Source organism: Hordeum vulgare, chromosome 7H (genome assembly GCF_904849725.1).
Source record: "Hordeum vulgare subsp. vulgare chromosome 7H, MorexV3_pseudomolecules_assembly, whole genome shotgun sequence".
In the NCBI taxonomy this organism is placed as follows: domain Eukaryota; kingdom Viridiplantae; phylum Streptophyta; class Magnoliopsida; order Poales; family Poaceae; genus Hordeum; species Hordeum vulgare.
In genome coordinates, this window is record NC_058524.1 from 112,182,830 (window position 1) to 112,195,754 (window position 12,925).

Genomic DNA, 12,925 nt, shown 5'->3' on the forward strand with positions numbered 1-12,925 from the left:
ACGCATCATCGGAGAGGCAATGACGTTGATGAAGAAGCACTCCGTGTCCGAATCCCCCTCCGGCAGGGCACCAGAATGTGCCCCAGATGGGATCTTGCGGAGACAGAAGCTTGCGGCGGCGGAAAAGCATTTTCGTGGCTTTCTCTCCCATGGTTTCAGATTTTTCGGGGATTTATAGGCAGAAGAAGTAGGGCAAAGGAGCCACGGGGGGCCCACAAGCCTCCTAGGCGCCCCCAGGCTGCGGCTAGGGAGCTTGTGGCCTCCCCCGGGACCCTTTGCCTTGGTTCTCAAGCTCCCTGCATATCTTCTGTTTCGCAAAAAAATCATTCTGAAGGGTTTTTTCCGTTTGGACTCCGTTTGATATTCTCCTCTGGAAAAGGTAAAAAACACGAAAAAAACAGGAACTAGCACTTGGCACTGAGTTAATAAGTTAGTCCCAAAAAATATATAAAATTCATACAAAACATCCAAAGTTTGACAAGATAATTGCATGGAACCAACAAAAATTATAGATATGTTGGAGATGTATTAAGCATCCCCAAGATTGACTCGTGCTCGTCCTCGAGTAGGGAAGTGATAAAGACTGAATTTTTGATGTGGAATGCTACCTAGCATATTTGTCCTTTGTAACTTCTTTCATGTGACATGAATGTTCAGATCCGTAAGATTCAAAACAATAGTTTGCTATTGACATGAAAACAATAATACTTCAAGCAAACTAGCAAGGTAATCATGAACTTTTGAAATAACAAGGCCAAAGAAAGTTATCCATACAAAATCATATAGTTTGGCTATGCTCCATTATCCCCACACAACGAATTTAAATCATGCACAACCCAGGTATTGGCCAAGTAATTGTTTTCGCACTCTTACTTTCTCAAACCTTTTTCAACTCTCACGCAATACATGAGCGTGAGCCATGGATATAGCACTATAGGTGGAGTAGAGTGTGGTGGACGTTGTGAGGCAAAAAGGAGATGGTCACATTGACTCGGCATATCAAAGGGCTATGGAGATACCAATCAATAGATATCAATGTGAAAGAGTAGGGATTATCATGCAACGGATGCACTTAGAGCTATAAGTGTGTGAAAGCTCAAAAGGAGAAATAGTGGGTGTGCATCCAACTTGCTTGCTCACGAAGACCTAGGGCAATTTTGAGGAAGCCCATTATTGGAATATAGAAGCCAAGTTATATAATGAAGATTCCCACTAGTATATGGCGGTGACAAAGCAAGAGACTCTCAATCATGAAGAACATGGTGCTATTATGAAGCCCAAGTGTGGAAAAAGATAGTAGCATTGTCCCTTCTCTCTTTTTCTCTCTTTTTTTTGTTTGGGCTCTTTGGCCTCTTTCATCATTTTTTTTATTTTATTGGTGGGCACCTTTGGCCTATTTTTTTTATTTCCTCACATGGGACAATGCTCTAATAATGATGATCATCACACTTTTATTTACTCACTACTCAATACTTAGAGCAATGATGACTCTATAGGAAATGCCTCCGGCAGTGTACCGGGATGTGCAACGATCTAGCTTAGCGTATGACGTTGAAACATCTTGCTAGCTATCTTACGATCATGTAATGGCAATATGAAAGTGACGGCACAAGTCATGAGACGGAACGGTGGGAGGTGCATGGCAATATATCTCGGAATGGCTATGAAAAGGCCATGATAGGTAGGTATGGTGGTTGTTTTCAGGAAGGTCTATGGTGGTTTTGTGTACCGGCAAAAGTTGCGCGGCACAAGAGAGGCTAAAAATGGTGGAAGGTGAAAGTGCATCTATTCCATGGACTCACATTAGTCATGAAGAACTCACATACTTATTGCGGAAGTTTTTATTAGTAATCGAAACAAAGTGCCAAATGCATACTCCTAGGGGAAGGGTTGGTAGGTGTTAACCGTCACGCGATCCCGACCGCAACACAAAGGACGAAAATCAATAAATCACTACTGAAATTCATAAATTTGCCGTCTGCCAAAGCTGACGACAAAGGGTGCAACCACGGACGGCAAAGGCTTTGCCGTCGGTCAGTAGACGACAAAGTAGACGGTAAAAAAAATCCGGTGAAGAGGTTCTTTGCCGTCAGCTTTCCCAAAGCGGACGGCAAAGAATCTTTGCCATGAGTGGGCTGACGGCAAATTAACTGGGACGGCAAAGGGTGCAACGTCCCCGTTAAGTGTTAACGGCAGGCCGTCTGCCTTTGCCGTCTGCCTCCCCTCCTTTGCCGTGCGTGGGCAGACGACAAAGAGGGGAGAGAGAGGGGGTAGATTCCCCCCTTTGCCGTCAGCCTCCACCCCTTTGCCATGAGGGGGCAGACGGCAAAGAGGGGAGAGAGAGGGGGCAGATTCCCCCCTTTGCCGCCTGCCTCCCCCCCTTTGCCATGTGGGGGCAGACGGCAAAGAGGGGAGAGAGAGGGGGCAGATTCCCCCCTTTGCCGTCTGCCTCCCCCCTTTGCCATGTGGGGGCAGACGGCAAAGAGGGGAACCAGCCCCTTTTTTATTTATTTTTTGTTATATCCAGCATTTTTAACAATAATCAGGATATATATATATATATATATATATATATATATTTGACATAAATAAATTTCTTTCCGTAGTCATAACCATATTAAAATAACCTCTTATATCCAGCTTTCAAGTTGCATCCACGTGCATACAAAGTTTCATATATTACACCAGTTTCATCCACGTGCATACAAAGTTTCATATATTCATATACTACAATAGTTTCAATACAACCCATGTTACAAGAAATCATCTTCAAGCATTCCATCAATATTTGCCAAGCTTCCCGTGAAGTGAAGGTAATCTGCAAAATGACAAATAAGAATGTTAGAAGAATAATACTAGATGAAGTAGTGTATATATAGGTTATTTCGGAGAGAAATTAGCTAAGTATAGACCATTTAGGAGCTAACTGAGCTAATTATGTCATTTAGGTGGAACCCTAGCTAACTATAGGTCGTTTTAGAGCTAACTTGGGTAAAATAGGTCATTCCGGAGCAAACTATGCTTATTAAGCCATTTTTGATCTAGCTAGGCTAATTATAGGCCATTTAATACCTAAGTTAGGGGGAATAGGTCATGTTGCAGCTACGTAAGCCTTATTATGTCATTTCGACGATAATTAGCTAAGTATAGGTCATTTTTTATTAAATAGACCATTTAGGAGCTAAGTAAGCTAATTATGTCATTTAGATGGATAATTAGCCAATTTAGGCTTTGTTGGATGAGTCTAATTAAGCTAGGTACAATAAGAGAAAGAGAAGAAGAAGTAAAAGAAGGAGGAGGAGGAGGAGAAGGAGACGGAAGAGGAGAAGAAGAAGAAAAGAAGAAGGAGAAGGAGGAAGAAGGAGGAAGAAGAAGGAGAAGGAGGAGCTCCTTCTCCTTCTTCTCCTCCTTCTTCTTATCCTCCTCCCTCTCCTTCTTCTTCTTCTCCTCTTCTTCTTCTTCCTTTCTTTCATTTTTCCTCTTTCTTCTCCTCTCGTCCCCTTCTTCGGGCTAAATTGGCTAAGAATGCCTTTTTGGAGCTAATTATGTCATTTCGAGGATAATTAGCTAAGTATAGGTCATTTTTTATTAAATAGACCATTTAGGAGCGAACTAAGCTAATTATGTCATTTAGATGGATAATTAGCCAATTTAGGCTTTGTTGGATGAGTCTAAGCTACGTCGAATAAGAGAAAGAGAAGAAGAAGTAAAAGAAGGAAGAGGAGGAGGAGGAGGAGAAGGAGACGGAAGAGGAGAAGAAGAAGAAAAGAAGAAGGAGAAGGAGAAGGAGGAAAAGGAGGAAGAAGAAGGAGAAGGAGGAGCTCCTTCTCCTTCTTCTCCTCCTTCTCCTCCTTCTTCTTATCCCTCCTCCTTCTCCTTCTTCTTCTTCTCCTCTTCTTCTTCTTCCTTCCTTTCAATTTTCCTCTTTCTTCTCCTCTCCTCCCCTTCTTCTGGCTAAATTGGCTAAGAATGCCTTTTTGGAGCTAATTATGTCATTTCGAGGATAATTAGCTAAGTATAGGTCATTTTTTATTAAATAGACCATTTAGGAGCTAACTAAGCTAATTATGTCATTTAGATGGATAATTAGACAATTTAGGCTTTGTTGGATAAGTCTAAGCTACGTAGAATAAGAGAAGGAGAAGAAGAAGTAAAAGAAGGAGGAGGAGGAAGAGAAGGAGACGGAAGAGGAGAATAAGAAGAAAAGAAGAAGGAGAAGGAGAAGGAGGAATAAGGAGGAAGAAGAAGGAAAAGGAGGAGCTCCTTCTCCTTCTTCTTATCCTCCTCCCTTTCCTTCTTCTTCTTCTCCTCTTCTTCTTCTTCCTTCCTTTCATTTTTCCTCTTTCTTCTCCTCTCATCTCCTTCTTCGGGCTAAATTGGCTAAGAATGCCTTTTTGGAGCTAATTATGTCATTTCGAGGATAATTAGCTAAGTATAGGTCATTTTTTATTAAATAGACCATTTAGGAGCTAACTAAGCTAATTATGTCATTTAGATGGATAATTAGCAGATTTAGGCTTTGTTGGATGTGTCTAATTAAGCTACGTAGAATAAGAGAAAGAGAACAAGAAGTAAAAGAAGGAGGAGGAGGAGGAGGAGGAGGAGGAGCAGGAGACGGAAGAGGAGAAGAAGAAGAAGAGAAGAAGGAGAAGGAGAAGGAGGAAGAAGGAGGAAGAAGGAGAAGGAGGAGCTCCTTCTCCTTCTTCTCCTCCTTCTTCTCCTTCTTCTTATCCTCCTCCCTCTCCTTCTTCTTCTCCTCTTCTTCTTCTTCTTTCCTTTCATTTTTCCTCTTTCTTCTCCTCTCGTCTCCTTCTTCGGGCTAAATTGGCTAACCATGCCTTTTTGGAGCTAATTATGTCATTTCGAGGTTAATTAGCTAAGTATAGGTCATTTTTTATTAAATAGACCATTTAGGAGCTAATTGAGCTAATTATGTCATTTAGATGGATAATTAGCCAATTTAGGCTTTGTTGGATGAGTCTAATTAAGCTACGTAGAATAAGAGAAAGAGATTAAGAAGTAAAAGAAGGAGGAGGAGTAGGAGGAGGACGAGAAGGAGACAGAAGAGGAGAAGAAGAAGAAAATAAGAAGGAGAAGGAGAAGGAGGAAGAAGGAGAAGGAGGAGTTCCTTCTCCTTCTTCTCCTCCTTCTCCTCCTTCTTCTTATCCTCCTCCTTCTCCTTCTTCTTCTTCTCCTCTTCTTCTTCTTCCTTCCTTTCATTTTTCCTCTTTCTTCTCCTCTCGTCTCCTTCTTCGGGCTAAATTGGCTAAGAATGCCTTTTTGGAGCTAATTATGTTATTTCGAGGATAATTAGCTAAGTATAGGTCATTTCTTATTAAATAGACCATTTAGGAGCTAACTATGCTAATTATGTCATTTAGATGGATAATTAGCCAATTTAGGCTTTGTTGGATGAGTCTAACCTACGTAGAATAAGAGAAAGAGAAGAAGAAGTAAAAGAATGAGGAGGAGGAGGAGGAGATGGAGATGGAAGAGGAGAAGAAGAAGAAAAGAAGAAGGAGAAGGAGAAGGAGAAGGAGGAAAATGAGGAAGAAGAAGGAGAAGGAGGAGCTCCTTCTCCTTCTTCTCCTCATTCTCCTCCTTCTTCTTATCCTCCTCCTTCTCCTTCTTCTTCTTCTCCTCTTCTTCTTCTTCCCTCCTTTCATTTTTGCTCTTTCTTCTCCTCTCGTCTCCTTCTTCGGGCTAAATTGGCTAAGAATGCCTTTTTGGAGCTAATTATGTCATTTAGAGGATAATTAGCTAAGTATAGGTCATTTTTTATTAAATAGACCATTTAGGAGCTAACTAAGCTAATTATGTCATTTAGATGGATAATTAGCCAATTTAGGCTTTGTTGGATGAGTCTAATTAAGCTACGTAAAATAAGAGAAAGAGATTAAGAAGTAAAAGAAGGAGGAGGAGTAGGAGGAGGAGGGGAAGGAGACGAAAGAGGAGAAGAAGAAGAAAAGAAGAAGGAGAAGGAGAAGGAGGAAGAAGGAGAAGGAGGAGCTCCTTCTCCTTCTTCTCCTCCTTCTCCTCCTTCTTCTTATCCTCCTCCCTCTCCTTCTTCTTCTTCTCCTCTTCTTCTTCTTCTTCCTTCCTTTCATTTTTCCTCTTTCTTCTCCTCTCGTCTCCTTCTTCGGGCTAAATTGGCTAAGAATGCCTTTTTGGAGCTAATTATGTTATTTTGAGGATAATTAGCTAAGTATAGGTCATTTCTTATTAAATAGACCATTTGGAGCTAACTATGCTAATTATGTCATTTAGATGGATAATTAGCCAATTTAGGCTTTGTTGGATGAGTCTAACCTACGTAGAATAAGAGAAAGAGAAGAAGAAGTAAAAGAAGGAGGAGGAGGAGGAGGAGAAGGAGATGGAAGAGGAGAAGAAGAAGAAAAGAAGAAGGAGAAGGAGAATGAGAAGGAGGAAAAGGAGGAAGAAGACGGAGAAGGAGGAGCTCCTTCTCCTTCTTCTCCTCCTTCTCCTCCTTCTTATCCTCCTCCTTCTCCTTCTTCTTCTTCTCCTCTTCTTCTTCTTCCTTCCTTTCATTTTTCCTCTTTCTTGTCCTCTCGTCCCCTTCTTCGGGCTAAATTGGCTAAGAATGCCTTTTTGGAGCTAATTATGTCATTTCGAGGATAATTAGCTAAGTATAGGTCATTTTTTTATTAAATAGACCATTTAGGAGCTAACTAAGCTAATTATGTTATTCAGATGGATAATTAGCCAATTTAGGCTTTGTTGGATGAGTCTAACCTACCTAGAATAAGAGAAAGAGAAGAAGAAGTAAAAGAAGGAAGAGGAGGAGGAGGAGAAGGAGACGGAAGAGGAGAAGAAGAAGAAAAGAAGAAGGAGAAGGAGAAGGAGGAAAAGGAGGAAGAAGAAGGAGAAGGAGGAGCTCCTTCTCCTTCTTCTCCTCCTTCTCCTCCTTCTTCTTATCCTCCTTCTCCTTCTTCTTCTCCTCTTCTTCTTCTTCCTTCCTTTAATTTTTCCTCTTTGTTCTCCTCTCGTCCCCTTCTTCGGGCTAAATTGGCTAAGAATTCCTTTTTGGAGCTAATTATGTCATTTCGAGGATAATTAGGTAAGTATAGGTCATTTTTTATTAAATAGACCATTTAGGTGCTAACTAAGCTAATTATGTCATTTAGATGGATAATTAGCCAATTTAGGCTTTGTTGGATAAGTCTGAGCTACGTAGAATAAGAGAAAGAGAAGAATAAGTAAAAGGAGGAGGAGGAGGAGGAGGAGGAGAAGGAGACGGAAGAGGAGAAGAAGAAGAAAAGAAGAAGGAGAAGTAGAAGGTGGAAGAAGGAGGAAGAAGAAGGAGAAGGAGGAGCTCCTTCTCCATCTTCTCCTCCTTCTTCTTATCCTCCTCCCTCTCCTTCTTCTTCTTCCTTCCTTTCATTTTTCCTCTTTCTTCTCCTCTCGTCTCCTTCTTCGGGCTAAATTGGCTAAGAATGCCTTTTTGGAGCTAATTATGTCATTTCTAGGAAAATTAGCTAAGTATAGGTCATTTTTTATTAAATAGACCATTTAGGAGCTAACTAAGCTAATTATGTGATTTAGATGGATAATTAGCCAATTTAGGCTTTGTTGGAAGAAGAAGGAGAAGGAGGAGCTAACTAAGCTAACTAAGCTAATTAAGCTAACTAAGCTAACTAAGCTAACTAAGCTAATTAAGCTAACTAAGCTAACTAAGCTAACTAAGATAACTATGTCATCTAGCTATATTTTATTAAATAGGTATTTTTGGAGCTAACTAAGCTAATTATGTCTTGTAGCTATCTTTTATTAAAACACTAGAAATAACATACCTAAGTTAGGGTCAAGCACGGTGGCTCTGGCTTGTTTCACCTGGAGAAGGCTCGATTGTAGAAGGGTCGTGCGATGCGTTTCGGGACATATTCTGCACCAAACATCGTTTGCAATGTGTAGTTAGCATGAGGACACTCTTAAGATCACTCCACTGAAATGAAACTCACCATCCACGCCACGTTAACGACTAGCATCAGCGGAGGGACTTGGCCGTTCTTCTCGCACATAGACTGAACATTTGGTTTCGACAAGTCAAACTTTTTATTTATTAACGAAATGGACATTCAAATGGAAGATTTGAAATAACATGAAGAAGAAACTTACCATGAAGAGCTCGCATATGGCCCTGGTAGACGCATCATTCCGTGCCCTCTCCGCCTCCACCAATGTAGTCGTCCTCTCCACCAGCTCCCTAATTTCCTTATCCTTCTCCGCCATAGCCGCCTGCATTGCCTCTCTCTCTTTCTGAATAGCAGCCTACAACACAACTCATTGTTAGCATATTGGTTCCAACGCACAACATAATGCGGAAATATATTTGAGTCTATTAAACTAACCTCGATGGCGAGCTCGACTGGCCGTGCACGACGTGTTATCTCTGGACAAGAGCTCGTTTGGCGTGCCTTTATCTGCCGGAGAAAGCTAGGACAACGTATAAGGCCGTCTCCAATGGCGATCGAGCCATGGGGCCTCCCGTTGCCAGCTATCATCACCAGCTCTAGATCAATAGGCCCCTCGCTCGGGTTAAAGTCCTCCCCTTTCCTCGCCTTCCCGTGATCTCTGTACTTCACGAGCTTGTCGTGGGAGGAGATGTTGGTGAAGTTTTCTGGATGCTCGAGGTCAGACACAGAGAATGCCTTGACCTTCTTGTACGAGGCAGTATGGGCCATCGCATACAGGTCGTACATCTGTGGCGCCTCCGTCTTATTGTGACGCGCCTAAAAGAGAGAGAGAGGAAAATTGTATTGGTAAAGGAGAAGGAAAATTGAATTTCATGAGGCATGAAGCAAACCACATACCCAGTTCTCGCCAAATTGGATTAAGTTGACACTCCCTTGATGGTGTGGCACACCAACCATTTTGCCACGCCTCTCCTTGGCGTTGTTGTGGCTGGCCTCCCACGTTTCGGAGCACCACTGATCCACCAAGGCCTCCCAACAATCCATCTTATCCACACACCATCTCGGGGGCACCTAAGTTAATAAAGAGAAATTTGAGCCTTAATAATATGTAATTACCTTCATGTAATGCTCCTTCTCCATCTTAGCATCACGGCACTTCGCCTTGTCAAGCCTAATACGCAGCGTGGCATAGTAGTCTCGAACAGCCTGCACCCGAGCCTCGTGCCGAAAGTTTTGAAGTAGGCGGCGACATTCGGTTTCGATAACCTTTGTCGCGTCCTCCTCGTATCCCTCCTCACACCTGTAGTAGGTCTACAAACGAGACAACAACGATTAGTACAATAAATAGCTATGGTTGATTTATAATTGTGTGAAAGAGAAATTACCCAGAACTTTCGGATCACCTTGTCCACCCTCGTGTCACACAAAACACCGTCGATCTCCACCTCCGGCGGGGCCGGGGCACCCAAGTAGTGCTCCCAGGTCATTCCTACCTCTCGCTCCCGACCGGGCAACGTAACAAACCCTGGGAAGTTTTGACGGCAAAGAACACCAAGGACGTTGTTGGGCTTGCGGACACCCTTGGCAACAATCCAACCCCTACAGCATGACAAATTAAAGCCAAAACATTAGATATTTGAGAAAACCCGAAGGCAAAAGGTTAAATAAGAGTAAATTAACTTACTTGTCCCCATTTGGCCTAATCGACCACCTCTGCTCGGGGGTCGCTGGCATGAGCGGGAGCCCCGAACTACCACGCTGGTACACGGTAGGCCCCTCACCCAGCTCCTCGTCGCTACCAGCATGGCCACTTGCCTCAGGCCAGGTATCCCACTGGGTCTCTTGGAACGTACCCTCATCCCTTCCTTGCTCCGGAGTCGCCTGGAAGGAAGCCTCTGGGACAGGAGTCTCGTGGGTCGAAGGCTCATCGACCTGAGGCTCGTCGACCCGAGGCTCGTGAATTGGAGACCGTGTAGCCTCCACCTCAGATGAATCCACCCTAGAAGTCCTGTGCTCAGGTGAATCAGCTTGGGGTGGTGGCGGAGACCGTGTAGCCCTACCTCTCCCGCGGCCACGTGTACCTTTAGTACAACATAAATACCAACATGAGTAATAAAATGTATATAAATACCAATATGCATACAACATGAGTACAACATAAATACCAACATGAATACAACGTGTACCTTTAGTGCCTCTCGGCTTCGCGGGGGTCGACCTCCTCTCACGGGGGCCGCTCCTTGCAAAGTAGAGAGAAACACTCTCTGAAGAGGCGAGGCAGGAATGGAAGTACCCATCCCATCACCCGCCGACGAAGAAGCAGCCGCGGAGTGCTTTCGACCCTTTCCCACCATCTTTCAACACCTGTCATGACAAAGAGTAAATGAAATTAGTACAACATAAATACAAACAGGAGTAATAAAATGTATATAATTTAAGTGTATCATCGTCATAAATACCAACATGACTAATAAAAATTGAATACCTAACATGAACTCAAAATTTATATATAGTATAATAGTTGAATACCTGACATGAACTAATAACAATCGTCCTCGTCTATATATGCTTCGGGGTCAATAAATGCATCATGATCATCACTATCATCAATAAATGCATCATCATCATCACTATCATGAAGAACATGTGGAAGGCCACCATTATGTAATCGGTCAAGAAGTGACAGGTCATCCGTAGCAGTAACCTCTTCTTCTTCCAGCTCTTCCTGTTCGGGCTCAGGGGTTAAGACGGATTCACTGTCGCTGTCTACTTCAACGTTCTGGGGTGAAGTAGAGCGGTTCTTGAAACGTTTCTTGGACATACGTGTTTCTTGGAAGAATTCTCCATCATATGTGTCTGGGTTAATGTGAGGTTCGTAATCCTCTTCATTGAGGGTAGGTGGTCTAAAATGTGGTGGCACTTCATAAACGACATCCCAACCTTTGAGATTTGGATCAGTTTGGCAGGCCCACGGTAGATAGAAAACTTGTGTCGCCTGTTGAGCCGTAATATAGACATCGGGAACATCTAAGTGGGTGTTTTGGTTGATTTCGACTAGTCCTATATGTTCATGAGTCCTTCTAGTCTCCCTCGGCTCAAACCAATAACATTTGAAGACTACGACGGTCGGTGGGTTTTCACCATAGAATAGAAGTTCATAAATTGCTTCAACTCTTCCATAATACTCGGTGTCTCCTTCGCCGATAGCAGAGACAGAACAATTTGTAGTCTTTAGGTCGGGCATAGATAGCTCTTTGCCAAAGGTACGAAAGTGATACCCGTTGATGTTGTATTTGTCAAATGAACGGACCTTATAGTCGAAACCATTAGCGACTTGTCTCAACTCGGCGTCCATAGACTCTGCATCAGCCTACAAGTTTAATACGAAAGAATGGATGCATTAGCCGCAAATTAGACCAATAAATCAAATGGGCCCTTAATGGTAATAAATTACCCTTTGTTTGAACCAAGAGATGAAACCGGGATAGTCGCCTCCATGCTTTGCGAGAAGCTCATACTCTTCGACGGAATCCTTTTCGATGACCGCTCCATCCAAGAATTCGGCAACGTATCGACTATATCAAATATCCGGGAATAAGAGTAGTTCAAAGCAATTAGAAGTTGCGGAACAATAAATTACCGAGAACTTACTCGATGTACGGCCGCACTTCTGTTAGGTTGGTGAAGATATACAATGAAATGGTCCGCCATTCTTCGACATCCAACGATTTCCCTTTCGAAGCACTGGATGGTGCGAGCTTACCTTTGAATAGGCTGAGGTTGGATCGAACTTTTTCTCGAGCGCCATCACTGTACCGAGGCTTCGGGTTATGCAAATGATGATTTTTGGCTTCGTAGTGTGCTGTCACGAAGTTTGCCGCCTCCTCAGTAATGAATGCATCGGCCATCAATGCTTCAATTCTACGTTTATTTTTACACTTAGCTCGAAGCGTTTTCTGCATCCTCTAAGTTGAGTAGCACCATCGATTTTGAACGGGCCCCCCATTCTTGCCTCGGTCGGGAGATGCAAAATCAAATGTTGCATTGGATTAAAGAAGCCCGGTGGAAAGATCTTTTCTAATTTGCAGATCAACTCCAGCGCCAACTCTTCCATTTCATCTAGCACTCTAGGCGATAGTTCTTTCGCACAAAGAGAACGGAAGAAATAGCTCAGCTCTGCCAGTACTAGCCATTCATCCTCAGGGATAAAGCCACGCAACATCACCGGCATTACCCGCTCAATCCATATGTACCAATCATGACTCTTGAGCCCAAATATTTTCAATTTCTCAAGACTCGCTCCCCTCTTTAGATTCGCAGCATACCGATCGGGGAACATCAACCGCATTTTCACCCACAATAGCATTTCCCTCATAGCTAGCCTTTCAAGATTGAACCATGCCTTTGGCTTCGCTATGCTTTGCTTTCCTTTCCGTTGTCGCAAGTTTTGCAACGGTCCATCACATAGAGCCTCCAGGTCGATTTTAGCCTTAGGATTATCTTTTGACTTCCCCTCTATGCCGAACAATGTACCAAAAATGGCCTCCGCAATATTCTTTTCAGTGTGCATCACGTCAATGTTGTGTGGGCAAAGGAGGTCTTTGAAGTAAGGGAGATCCCATAAGCATGACTTGTGAGTCCAGGCGTGTTTCGTATTATACCCTTTGAAGTATCCTGGATGCAAAGGATCATGCTCGAGAGCGTTTAACTGATCAAGGGTTTGTTGGCCTGTCAACGCAGCTGGTGCAGTGTTTTTGACAACTCTACCTTTGATGAAGTTCTTCTTGTCTTTTCTGAACTTATGGTCAGGATCCAGCAATTGTCTATGCATGTCGAAGCAAGAATACTTGCGACCAACCTGCAGCCAACGGAACTGAAGAGCTGCCTTGCATGTGGTGCACGGGAACCTTCCATGCACACACCAGCCAGCGAATAGCGCAAATGCCGGATAATCATGCGTCGAATACATGTACCACACATGCATTTTGAAA